The sequence below is a fragment of the Aythya fuligula genome, chromosome W (genome assembly GCF_009819795.1).
Source record: "Aythya fuligula isolate bAytFul2 chromosome W, bAytFul2.pri, whole genome shotgun sequence".
Lineage (NCBI taxonomy): Eukaryota > Metazoa > Chordata > Aves > Anseriformes > Anatidae > Aythya > Aythya fuligula.
Window position 1 is genome coordinate 14,544,063 of NC_045594.1, and position 12,390 is coordinate 14,556,452.

Sequence of the window (12,390 nt, forward strand, 5' to 3'; positions counted from 1 at the left end):
AAATGAGGCCTGTAAGTCTCTCTTTGCTGTTCCTTGTGTGATAGCAACATCGCGGTTCCCCCTGCATTCTCTACAGCTATAGGTAACCATACAGCTTGCCTCTCACGGCAGGGTGTGAGTGCTACCCAGCATCTGGGAGAATTTGCCTTGTGCTACCAAGGACTTGATGGGAAACTGCTCAAGACTTGAGATCCCCACCCAGGGCAGATCTCTGGTGGTACGGTGGAGGGAAGATCTTACGGTCCACCCTACCATATAACTGGGGAGGCACTTGTGCGCTTGTTCGTTTAGCTATACCCTTCACCCTGGCATTTGAAAGAGAAACATCACAAATTCCCAGAAGAAGTTAAAGAAGCTTAGGAGTATCATTTGATGACAGAGTATACGTAGATTCTATTGGGGTGCCTAGAGGAGTTTCCGATGAACAGAAAGCCAGGAATCAAATTGCTGCAGGGTTTGAGTCACTGTTCTGGTGGGTAACGATCGATAAGAATGTGGATTGGATTAATTATATTTATTCTAATCAGCGGAGAGTCATAAATTATACAAGGGATGCGATGAGAGGAATTGCCGAACAACTAGATGGCACCAGCAAACTGGCTTGGGAAAACAGAACATCATTAGGTATGATGCTCGCGGAGGAAGGAGGTGGGGTGTGTGTGTGTGATACTGAGCAACCATTGTTGCACTCTTACACCCAGCAATACTGCCCCAGATGGCTCAGTAACTAGAGCATTGCAAGGGCTTACCACCCTTGCCAGTGAATTGGCAGAAAAAGTAGGCATATTTACATCCTTGATCGTAGTTGTAGGAGTTTTGACAGCCATTGGTTGCTGCATTATCCCCCGTGTAAGAGGACTAGTACAGTGGTTAACTGAAACCGCACTATTGAAACAAATGACCATGGAGCCACCACCTTACTCAGATAAGGTGATAATGAGGAGATGGAAAGCAAAGAAAGCGAAGGAGAAGACGAAATCTACCAAATTACACCTTAGAGAAAGGTTTTTCAAAAATCAACGGTTTATAAAGAAGAAAAGGGGGGAATTGTCATTTATAACAGTTGGGGGCTCGTCCGGGATGGCTTTGGTTCCTGAATTCTGATTTGATCTAGGAGAGGCGCCTCACCATTTGGTGGCTCTTGTTCGGGTCAGGTCGGGACTAATGGCATCTTGAACCTGAATAAAGGTAAGCAAAGAATTTGATTTTGTTACGAGCTCCCTTGCCGGCTGCAGCACTGTATTTTGCCCGTAATTCTGCGCGCGAAGATCCGAACGAAGACGACGGAGTCGTAAGCATTTAAGGCGTATACCGTTTGGTTGGGTGGGATTCGGTTGCCTGCGTGTGTAAGAGTGTGACTGAGACGGAACTTAGTTCCGAAGCGAGTGTGGAGGTCTTCTAACCGCGGCTCCAGTCTCCCGCGAGGGACTTGGCCGGTGAAGGACCGAAGCGATTCCTATAGGATTCGTGGGTGGGTGATAGGTCCTGAACCCCCTGCAAGACACTCTTACTAAGGTAACCAAGGGCTGTGGGAATTGCCATAGGTAAAATTCCTAGATGGGTCAGACAGAACTGAAGACCAAGGACCAGAAGAAAGGGAGCAAATTACCAGACATACCACCAGAAAGTCCATTAGGAATAATGATTAGCGGACGCCCCTAGGTGCAGCCTGAGTGTTTTGCTCGGAGGGGACTCCGCTCTCGGCCGCTCACCGCAGGAGCAGACAAAGGCCTCCTGAAGCTGCGGACAAGCGGTATGTTTTCAGCTGCTGGAGGGATACTAACTGGAGTGTTAATAATTGTATGTCTTATTCTTAAACGTGCAGGTATTTTGTGTTGAAAGCGTTTGTGTAAGGGTTTGAAACCAAGTGGAATGAGTCACTCCACGAAGAACACAGTCAGAGGCAATACTTGTTTGGTTGGTTATCATTCTAAATTATATTCTTGTGGTATGAATGAGATGTGCTAGAGGCCTCTCTGTGTGATTGCATGATTGTGCTGTGGGAGTGAGACGCAGCGTCGCTGCGAAGCGAGTGCGGAGTTCCGATCCGCGGTTCCGTGTTCTCCGTGAGGGGAGCGGCCGGAGACGAACGAAGTGCGTGACAGACTGAAAAGAAGTGCTGTTTTATCCAAGTGTTGATTGGTGGTGCCCAATATGTGGGCCTGGCAGTGTATCTTGTGATCCTATTTTTGCTCTTAAATGCTTTGAGTGTGACAAGAAAAAAGGCGGGAGCATTATCTAAGTAACTAACAGTTTAGAAGCCTTGGTGTATTTGCTGTGGTGTTTGGTCAGTTTCCCAAGTACTGGAGAGGGGGAGGGGGCTGACTGATTATCGAAGCGGTAGAACGGAGAGAGTCATTTCTTTGGTGGTTCGGGTTTGAGCCCTGGGAATCCGGTAAGAAGGGGGAGAGCGAATTTATTTAGGCCTCAATACCTTTTTAAAGCCCCCATATTGACGGATACACAGGAGTGATCCCTTGTTTTGTATGGGCTTACTAAGAAAGTGCATGAGAAAAATCGGCATTCGGCTTGAAATTCGGTCCTGTTGAAATGTAAATTTTGTGGAAAAGGTGGTCATGTTCGTCTAGAAGACGGAAGGCTGAGTGCTTCAGCTCTTTTCCTGAAGTTCCGTGGATTTATGATTGGAACGGGGCTCCTTAATAATCTGAAATAGTAAAGTTTGTATGCGGGAAGAAGCATTTAATCCCAGAGAACTGGGACATTTGGGAAGAAGATTAGGAAAAGATAGTAAAAAGGTTTGCGTGGAAATTGAAACAAAGGGCGGCAACTAATAAGGAACAGTAATAAATAAATAAAAGGGAATGGAAAATCAAAGAAATGAGTAATATCCAAAACAAAGACGTTTTAAAGAAAGCCTCCTTGGGTGCATATTGGCACATTCGAAGGATATTGTTAGAACTTGGAGCGCAGAAAGGAAGAGGACTTCCACTAAGTATTGCAATCAGTGGTGGCCACTACATAAGCTAAATGGCCACTTTATGGATCAGTCGACTGTAACACTATCTTGCAACTAATGTTTTTGAGGAGAGAAGGAAAATAGGATGAAGTGTAGTATACTGATACGTTGTTTCAGCATCTTAGAGAGAAAAGGAGTGGAATTAATTGGCCCTTGACTGAGCCTTTGGTGTTGGCATGAGAAAAGTACAGGCTGGAGAAAGATAAAAGGAAGTGTTAAAAGAGTTGTGGACGGTGTTAAAGGTGTGGCATGTAGTATTTAACAGAGCTGTTTGAAGTTGAATGAGCAGGGAAAGAGGATGTAGGAATGTTAATAGTTCTGCCTCAACAGGAGGCTGTGATCTCAAAATCACCGGTGTGAGCCCTTTGGGGCAGAGGGACCATGATGGGTCCGAGAGAGTTGTCATGGAAACAGAAGGGCAGCTAACTCTTAAAACAACCTGAGTTTATGAGTGAGCTCAGATTGCCGATGGGACCGCTCAGGGAACTGTTGACAATTGCATTCCCCTGACCGACCCCCCACTGAGACTATAGCCACCCCGGAAATAATGAACGGTAAATACCAAAATCTGGTTAAATTGGGAATGGAGAATCAGTTCCAACAAGGTCCAAAAGAAACCCCTATGGAACTTTTGGACCAACTTTGAAATGCAATGGAAAACAAAACAAACAAACGAAACTGGAGAAAATAGGGGCTAAGTTAGAACAAGGAAAATGTACGCTGCCAGACAGGCGAGAGATACTGCCAAAAGCTTACGCGAAGCAAATATTGGGACGTTTGCATGCACAAACACATTGGGGTACAAAGGTGTTAACTGATCATTTGCTAAAACAGTTTGGTTACGTGTTTTTTTTTTTTTTGAAATAGCAAAGCAAATTACACCACGTTGCTTAACTTGTCAGAAGATAAATAAGAAAGTGTTTCGACAAGCAGCCACGGGAGGGAGAAAAACAGCTTATGGGCCTTCCGAGAGAGTACAAGTTGATTTCACTGAATTGCCCAAGGTAGGGAGGATAAAATATCTATTGGTAATAGTAGATCATTTAACGCAATGGGTAGAAGCTTATCCCGTAGCATGAGCTACGGCACAAATGGTGGTAAAAATTCTATTAGAACACCTGATACCTAAATATGGGATAATCCAGTACATTGACTCTGCTCAGGACACACACCTTACTTCTAAAATAATAAAAGTATTCTGTCAATCATTGGGTATTCAGTGGGAATACCATACTCCGTGGCACCCACAAAGCTCAGGGAAAGTAGAAATCATTGAATTGAATTGAATCAAACAATAAAACAACAATTGGCTAAATCAATGATCGAGACACAAATGCCCTGGATGAAATGCTTACCATTGGCACTTCTAAACATAAGAACTAAACCACACAGTGAGACTGGATTATCGCCATATAAAATGTTATATGGTATGCCTTATTCTCAAGGGATGCCTCTAGGCAACAATGTAGTTGAGGGTCGTAGCATCCGGAAATATATAATTACTATTGGAAGGAGATTACAAGAGCTAAGAGAAATTGGAGTGATGGCTCAAACACCACCTTTAGGATTTGCTATTCATAAGGTAGAACCAGGAGACAAGGTCTTAATAAAAACCTGGAGGGAAGAATCATTGAACCCCCGATGGGAGGGACCGTACTGTGGAGGAATGGTTAAGTAAAATAGGACATGTGGATGTTGGGCAGTTAGGAGGCAATGGGCTAGTAAAGTACCGTACTCAACTCACATGAATCTGGCACGTACACAGCTGGCTGAGAGCCAATCAGGCTCAAGGACACGATGCCCTTGAGCGATTGGGAAAGTCCCTAAGGCGGGACGGTAACTAAAAGAAGGAGGAACTAACTGAAAAGAGTGGGAAATGTTAGCCAATCCTGAGCTTAGTTTTTGCAATATGTATGAGTTGATTATGTTCAAACTAGATAAAAGGCGACTGAGCTATCAATGAAAGTTGAAGTTCATTGTTCACTCATATTGAGTGTCTGTGTCTTCCTTCCGTCGACAACACCGTACCTTGTTTTACTTACTACTGAAACAGCTGTGAGAACAGCAGAAAGGGGTTGGACCCGCACATCCAGAATAAAAGGACCAGTAACTACCGAAACTTGGAGGGTTGAGTCCGCTCCTGGGGAACTGAAACTAAAGCTAAAGAAGAACTAATGTTCTGGCAGTGACGCTCTGCATGAATTAAGGACGCCAAATAAGGGGGACAAGCCTAAAGGGAGGAAAGGGAGAAGGCAAGACCGGGGCAGGACCCTCGACTGCGGTGTGCATGGTCTACCGAGGGAGGCAACCCCTATGGGTATTGACTGCCGAGTGAGAGGGCCTCGACCGGACTTCTCCCACGCTAAGGTTAGGTTGTCCCGAGAAAATAACATAAGAACCTTTTTTTTTAAACCCATATAAAATTGTGATTTGTTTTCCAGGAGCTGGATCACGCCGACAGGCTGAACTGAATGGTAACACAAGCCCCAATCGACCCTGAAAGCGGGCCCAACCCCTTGATTGAAGGCGTCTTGCCTATTATGATCTGTGAGGAATGTTTTAACCATTCGTGTCAATGGAGAGCTTGAAGGAAAATGTATTCGTATGTTCTTTCCTTGAAGTCTCTGATACCTGGGGGTTTCAGAACAACTGCTAACTGTTCTGGCTTCTGAACGGGACACTATGCAAGCCCCTGATATCTGGCCAGGAGATTAAGGAGAAGGGAAAAGCTGAAGGACGGCTAAAAGACAAAGCTCGCAGGGAACGCTGTGCAAGCTTTTGACATGCAGCCAAGGAGTACAAAGAAGAAGGACAAGAAAAAAAAAAGCCGGAGGGGAAGACTATGAGCCTTCATCATGGAAGACCCCCAGAGGGACCACCAGAGACTGATACGCATGCTCCAGTAGGAGGGTTCAGATTCCGGAACTAATTATAATAACTCTGTGTTTTTTTTTTTTTTTTTTTTTTAGAAATAGTAATGAATATGTATTAGTCTAGGAGCATAAAAAATCAGCATCTTGATGTAACGGGTGTGCGACTAGGTGGAGCGGAGACTCCTGGCGCACCCAGCGCTGTTTGCTTACCTCTATTCTTTTAATAAATTGTAAACTTTGATTATAGTCCTCTTTTGGGACTGAGCTATTTATAACAACTTGGGGGCTCGTCCGGGATGGTTTTGGTTCCTGGATTTTAATCTAGGAGAGGCGCCCCACCATTTGGTGGCTCCTGTCCGGAACCAATGCCATTTGAACCTGAATAAAGGTAAGCAAAGATTTTGTTTTTGTTATGAGCTCCCTTGCCGGCTGCAGCATTGTTTTTGCCCGTAATTCTGCGTGCGAAGATCTGGACGAAGATGACAGAGTCGTAAGTGTTTAAGGCGTATACCGTTCAGTTGGGTGGGATTCGGTTGCCTGCGTGTGTGTAAGAGTGTGACTGAGACGGAACGTAGTTCCGAAGCGAGCGCGGAGGTCTTCTAACCGATAAGCAAATATTGGGACGTTTGCATGCACAAACACATTGGGGTACACAGGTGTTAAGTGACCATTTACTAAAACAATTTGGTTGCATTGTTTTTTTTTTTGAAATAGCAAAGCCAATTACACCACGTTGCTTAACTTGTCAGAAGATAAATAAGAAAGTGTTTCGACAAGCAGCCACGGGAGGGAGAAAAACAGCTTATGGGCCTTCCGAGAGAGTACAAGTTGATTTCACTGAATTGCCCAAGGTAGGGAGGATAAAGTATGTATTGGTAATAGTAGATCATTTAATGCAATGGGTAGAAGCTTATCCCGTAGCACGAGCTACGGCACAAATGGTGGCAAAAATTTTATTAGAACACCTGATACCTAGATATGGGATAATACAGTACATTGGTTCTGATCAGGGCACACACTTTACTTCTAAAATAATAAGATTATTATGTCAATCATTAGGTATTCAGTGGGAATATTCTAAGTGGTATTGGAATATTCTAAGTGGTATTCTTTATCTGCTAGATTATTTCCTCTGGTGTGGTAATCTAATTGGGTATTCAGTGGGAAAATTCTAAGGAGAATCTCCATCCTTTACTGGATGCGGGGGGGAAACCTTGTTACAAAAGATGAGGAAAAGGTGGAGGTGCTTATGCCTTCTTTGCCTCAGTCTTTAGCGGCAATACCGGTTGTTCTCTGGATACCCAGTACCCTGAGCTGGCAGAAGGGGATGGGGGGCTGAATGTGGCCCTCACTATCCACGAAGAAATGGTTGGTGACCTGGTACGGCACTTGGATGCGCGCAAGTCGATGTGGCCGGATGGGATCCACCCGAGGGTACTGAGAGAACTGGCAGAGGAGCTGGCCAAGGCGCTTACCATCATTTATCAACAGTCCTGGCTATCGGGGGAGGTCCTAGTTGACTGGCGCCTAGGAAATGTGACGCCCATCTACAAGAAGGGCCGTAGGGCAGACCCGGGCAACTATAGGCCTGTCAGTTTGACCTCAGTGCCAGGGAAGCTCATGGAGCAGATTATCTTGAGAGTCATCACGCGGCACTTGCAGGGCAAGCAGGCGATCAGGCCCAGTCAGCATGGGTTTCTGAAAGGCAGGTCCTGCTTGACGAGCCTGATCTCCTTCTATGACAAAGTGACGCGCTTGGTGGATGAGGGAAAGGCTGTGCATGTGGTCTGCCTTGACTTCAGCAAGGCTTTTGACACCGTTTCCCACAGCATTCTCCTCGAGAAACTGGCTGCTCTTGGCTTGGACTGGCGCACGCTTCGTTGGGTTAGAAACTGGCTGGATAGCCGGGCCCAAAGAGTCGTGGTAAATGGAGTCAAATCCAGTTGGAGGCCGGTTACTAGTGGTGTTCCCCAGGGCTCGGTGCTGGGGCCAGTCCTCTTTAATATCTTCATCGATGATCTGGATGAGGGCATTGAGTGTACCCTCAGTAAGTTCGCAGATGACACCAAGCTAGGCGCGTGTGTCGATCTGCTCGAGGGTAGGAAGGCTCTGCAGGAGGATCTGGATAGGCTGGACCGATGGGCTGAGGTCAACTGCATGAAGTTCAACAAGGCCAAGTGCCGGGTCCTGCACCTGGGGCGCAATAACCCCAAGCAGAGCTACAGGCTGGGAGAGGAATGGTTGGAAAGCTGCCAGGCGGAGAAGGACCTGGGAGTATTGGTTGATAGTCGGCTGAATATGAGCCAGCAGTGTGCTCAGGTGGCCAAGAAGGCCAACGGCATCCTGGCTTGTATAAGAAGCAGTGTGGCCAGCAGGGCTAGGGAAGTGATCGTCCCCCTGTACTCGGCTCTGGTGAGGCCGCACCTCGAGTACTGTGTTCAGTTTTGGGCCCCTCGCTACAAGAAGGACATCGAGGCGCTTGAGCGAGTCCAGAGAAGGGCAACGAAGCTGGTGAGGGGTCTGGAGAACAAGTCCTACGAGGAGCGGCTGAGGGAGCTGGGCTTGTTCGGCCTGGAGAAGAGGAGGCTCAGGGGCGACCTTATCGCTCTCTATAGGTACCTCAAGGGAGGCTGTAGCGAGGTGGGGGTTGGTCTGTTCTCCCATGTGCCTGGTGACAGGACGAGGGGGAACGGGCTAAAGTTGCGCCAGGGGAGTTTTAGGTTGGATGTTAGGAAGAACTTATTTACCGAAAGGGTTGTTAGACATTGGAACAGGCTGCCCAGGGAAGTGGTGGAGTCACCATCCCTGGAAGTCTTTAAAAGACGTTTAGATGTAGAGCTTAGGGATATGGTTTAGAGGGGACTGTTAGTGTTAGGTCAGAGGTTGGACGCGATGATCTTGAGGTCTCTTCCAACCTAGAAATTCTGTGATTCTGTGAATATCATACTCCGTGGCACCCACAAAGCTCAGGGAAAGTAGAAAGATTGAATCAAACAATAAAACATAACCTTTAGGATTTGCTATTCATAAGGTAGAACCAGGAGACAAGGTCTTAAAAACCTGGAGGGAAGAATCATTGAACCCCCGATGGGAGGGACCGTACCTTGTTTTACTTACTACTGAAACAGCTGTGAGAACAGCAGAAAGGGGTTGGACCCATGCATCCAGGGTAAAAGGACCAATAAATACCGAAACTTGGAGGGTGGAGGGTTGAGTTTAGGAGCATAAAAAATCAGCATCTTGATGTAACGGGTGTGCGACTAGGTGGAGCGGAGACTCCCGGCGCACCCAGTGCCGTTTGCTTTACCTCTATTCTTTTAATAAATTGTAAACTTTGATTATAATCCTTCTGATGAGTCATCAGAAGAGTCACTGGGAGGTGCAAGCAATGTGTGATGTTGTTCTAAGAAAGCATGTCTGCGTAGGAATATATACTTTAGGGAAGCACGCATGCAGAGGATGTACTATGTGTCAAAAGGTAAATAAAAAGGTCTTCTGTAACCTATCTTGAGGGGGACGGGAGCCAGGGCTTTGACCTTTCCAAAATATACAGGTAGACTTTACTGAGTTACTTGTTTGTCCTAATTGACCACGTGACTGAATGGGTGTAAAGCTTTACTGCAAGGATTAAAGCAGGCCTTAGAGATTGAGTGGGATTTTCACGGCCCCTGGCACCTCTCCTCTTCTGGAAAGGTAGAGCGAATGAATGGTGAAATTAAGAAACAACTAACAAAACTTATGCTGGAAACTAAGGCTTCTTGGGTAAAATGCTTACCCCTTGCACTGTTAAACATATGGACGCAGTCCAGAACTGATGTAGGAATTTCTCCTTTTGAAATGCTATATGGTATGCCCTATGACTTGGAATTGCCACTTGATCACCCTCAATTCTAATTAAGACTTGGAAAGAGACTTTTTTTAACACCACGATGGGGAAGGCCCCTATGTTGTTTTGCTTACTACAGAAACAGCCGTCCGGACTGCGGAGAAAGGATGGACGCATGCCAGCCGTGTTAAAGGACCCATCTGTGACAAGAAGTGGGAGATCGCTCCAGGAAACAAAGACCTGAAGCTCACATTGCGACGAACTCGATAGGTACCGTGGGTTAAGGTAGAGGCTCTCCCCTGAAGAACACTACTGCTGCCGAGAAGAACTAAAACCTCGTAGTTGGCTGCAACCCAACTGACGAGTGAGGCAGAGGAGTGAATAAGTGGGGAAAGACATGGGCCTCAGCCATTCCTATCGGTATTTGGGGGTTCTCGCAGTGATTTCATCCTGCGTAGCGACTCAACACCACCCCCACCAACCTTTTAAATGGACTTTAAGTCGATTCGAAGATCAACAGGTTATTGCAACCCAGATAACATCGGGGGGGGGGGCCAAGCTTTACTTCTACACTATGTCAGCTGATCTCGAGGCCCCGATGCTGGGAATATATGGGATTTTATTTCTGCCCAAGTTCTAACCTGGGAAGGGGGTACTGTAAATGCCTGAACGTGTATTATTGTGCATACCGGGGGTGTGAAACCATTGCTACAGACTGGACACTCGGGGCTGGTCGGGATAAATTCTTACAAGTGGGCTATGGGCTGCAAGCTTGTAACCGACAATTGGATCCCCGTTGCAGGTGGTGAGGGCATGGTATAGGGTATACAGGAACCTTCCACGGAAATAAAGAAATTTGCAAGGTTCTATATATAAATCTAACAAACTCGGACGATACTAGCTGGGTACTAGGAAAAATGTCAGATTTTACGAACACGGAACAGATAGGGGAGGACTCATACTAATAAAGAAGGGAAAACCCGAGACTTCCAAGGTAGTCGGGCCTAATAAAGAGTTACTAGGGGAAGGTTTGGTTGTCCAGACTGTAAATATACCTGGGACTGCCCAACCTACTACAGTGTTTTCTAGTAAGTCGACAGAGTTATCCTTTCCCACACTGCTTCCAAACATTGTGAAAAAAAAAAAAAAGGGGGGTCGTACCCGAGAGTAGTATGTGGAAAGTTATAAATGCTAGTTTCCAGGTACTAAATCAAACTAATCCTGAGATAACTGAAGGGTGCTGGCTATGTGTAAGTGTTAAGCCCCCATATTATGAAGCTATAGGAGATATGGGGAGGTCTGAATATTCAAATGAGTTAAATCCTTCCAAATGCAGTTGGGGTCAGGAAATCGGGATAACTTTGACTCAAGTTACGGGAAAAGGTAGATGTATCGGCACAGTTCCAAGAGATAAAAATGATCTGTGCCATGTCACTGAAAAAATGGACCAAACACACAAATGGTTAATTCCTGCAAATAACACTAGGTGGGTATGTTCATCGTTAGGAGTCACTCCTTGCATATCTTTAAAATTGTTTAGCACATCTCATGATTTTTGTGTACAGGTGGTCATTATACCAAGGATTCTATACCACACTGAAGAGTATATGTATACCCATCACACAGTGGCTGAATACCATCTGGTAAAGAGGGAGCCTATTACGGCCGTCACCTTAGCCACTTTAATGGCTCTGGGGGCTGCAGGTGCAGGAACTGGAATTGCTTCCCTGATAAAACAAAGCCAGGAATTTACTTCTCTACGCTTTGCCGTAGATGAGGATCTGGCCCGTATAGAGCAGTCAATAACAGCTCTGGAAAAATCGGTTAGGTCATTATCCGAAGTGGTACTCCAAAACCGTAGAGGGTTGGATTTGATTTTCTTACAACAAGGAGGACTGTGTGCAGCCCTACGTGAAGAATGCTGTGTATATGCAGATCATACTGGGGTGGTAAGAGATACAATGACTAAATTGCGAGAAGGATTAGAAAAACGCAAAAGGGAAAATGAGGCTCGTCAGAATTGGTATGAATCCTGGTTTAATTACTCACCTTGGCTTACTACCCTGCTATCAACCATAGCGGGGCTCTTGTTGTTACTTACATTAGCACTGACTTTTGGACCATGTATATTCAATCGAGCAATCACAGTTGTGAAAAGCCGATTAGAGGCAGCTCATCTTATGCTCGTGCGTGCTAAGTATGAATCTCTTGAGCAGGAGAAGGACGACGCAGAAACTTTGATGCTCAGCAAGCAAATATTGCAAAAATTCAATGAACAAAATATGTTAGAAAAAGAAAAAGGGGGGATTGTGATAAATTAGTGGGGGTTTGTTCATTGTCTTTGAGGAATTTGGAGAATCTGCTGGGGAGAAAAGGTTGTAAAATTTAATGGCCTTGATAAGGGAGGAAGCAGGAGGGGGTGTTGAGTGAACATCCTTGAGTTAAACCAGACTCTGTGAAATTCCTTACCACAAGACATCCTTTTTGCCGCTTCACTACCCCCACCTGAACACGAAGCAGAGGAATAACGACCTCCCCTCTCAACAATAGACTGCGCAGCCTCAGCCAGTTCAACAAGTCCTGATAAGCCGGAATTCAACTGCTATAAAACAGCAACACTGGAAAGGGAAGTTGTGTGCTGTTGCGGAGCAGAGACTCCCCAGCCGCCCAGCGCTGTTTTGCTTGTGTCTGCTTACTTGATTAATAAAATAATT

At 45.8% G+C, this 12,390-nt stretch overlaps 2 long non-coding RNA genes across 3 annotated transcripts; both read left to right on the forward strand.

The window, feature by feature from the left end:
• Nucleotides 1-204: 204 nt before the first annotated feature.
• LOC116501260 lies at nucleotides 205-6,589 on the forward strand. Of its 2 annotated transcripts, none has more exons than XR_004254402.1 (4): nucleotides 205-624; nucleotides 1,115-1,188; nucleotides 1,826-1,917; nucleotides 6,565-6,589. It is a non-coding gene; the product is annotated as an uncharacterized LOC116501260 (long non-coding RNA). The 2 variants fall into 2 exon arrangements; XR_004254403.1 differs by lacking the exon at nucleotides 6,565-6,589 and adding an exon at nucleotides 3,845-3,869.
• Nucleotides 3,882-5,792, forward strand: LOC116501259. The gene is made up of 2 exons (XR_004254401.1): nucleotides 3,882-3,981; nucleotides 5,419-5,792. It is a non-coding gene; the product is annotated as an uncharacterized LOC116501259 (long non-coding RNA).
• Nucleotides 6,590-12,390: the final 5,801 nt, after the last annotated feature.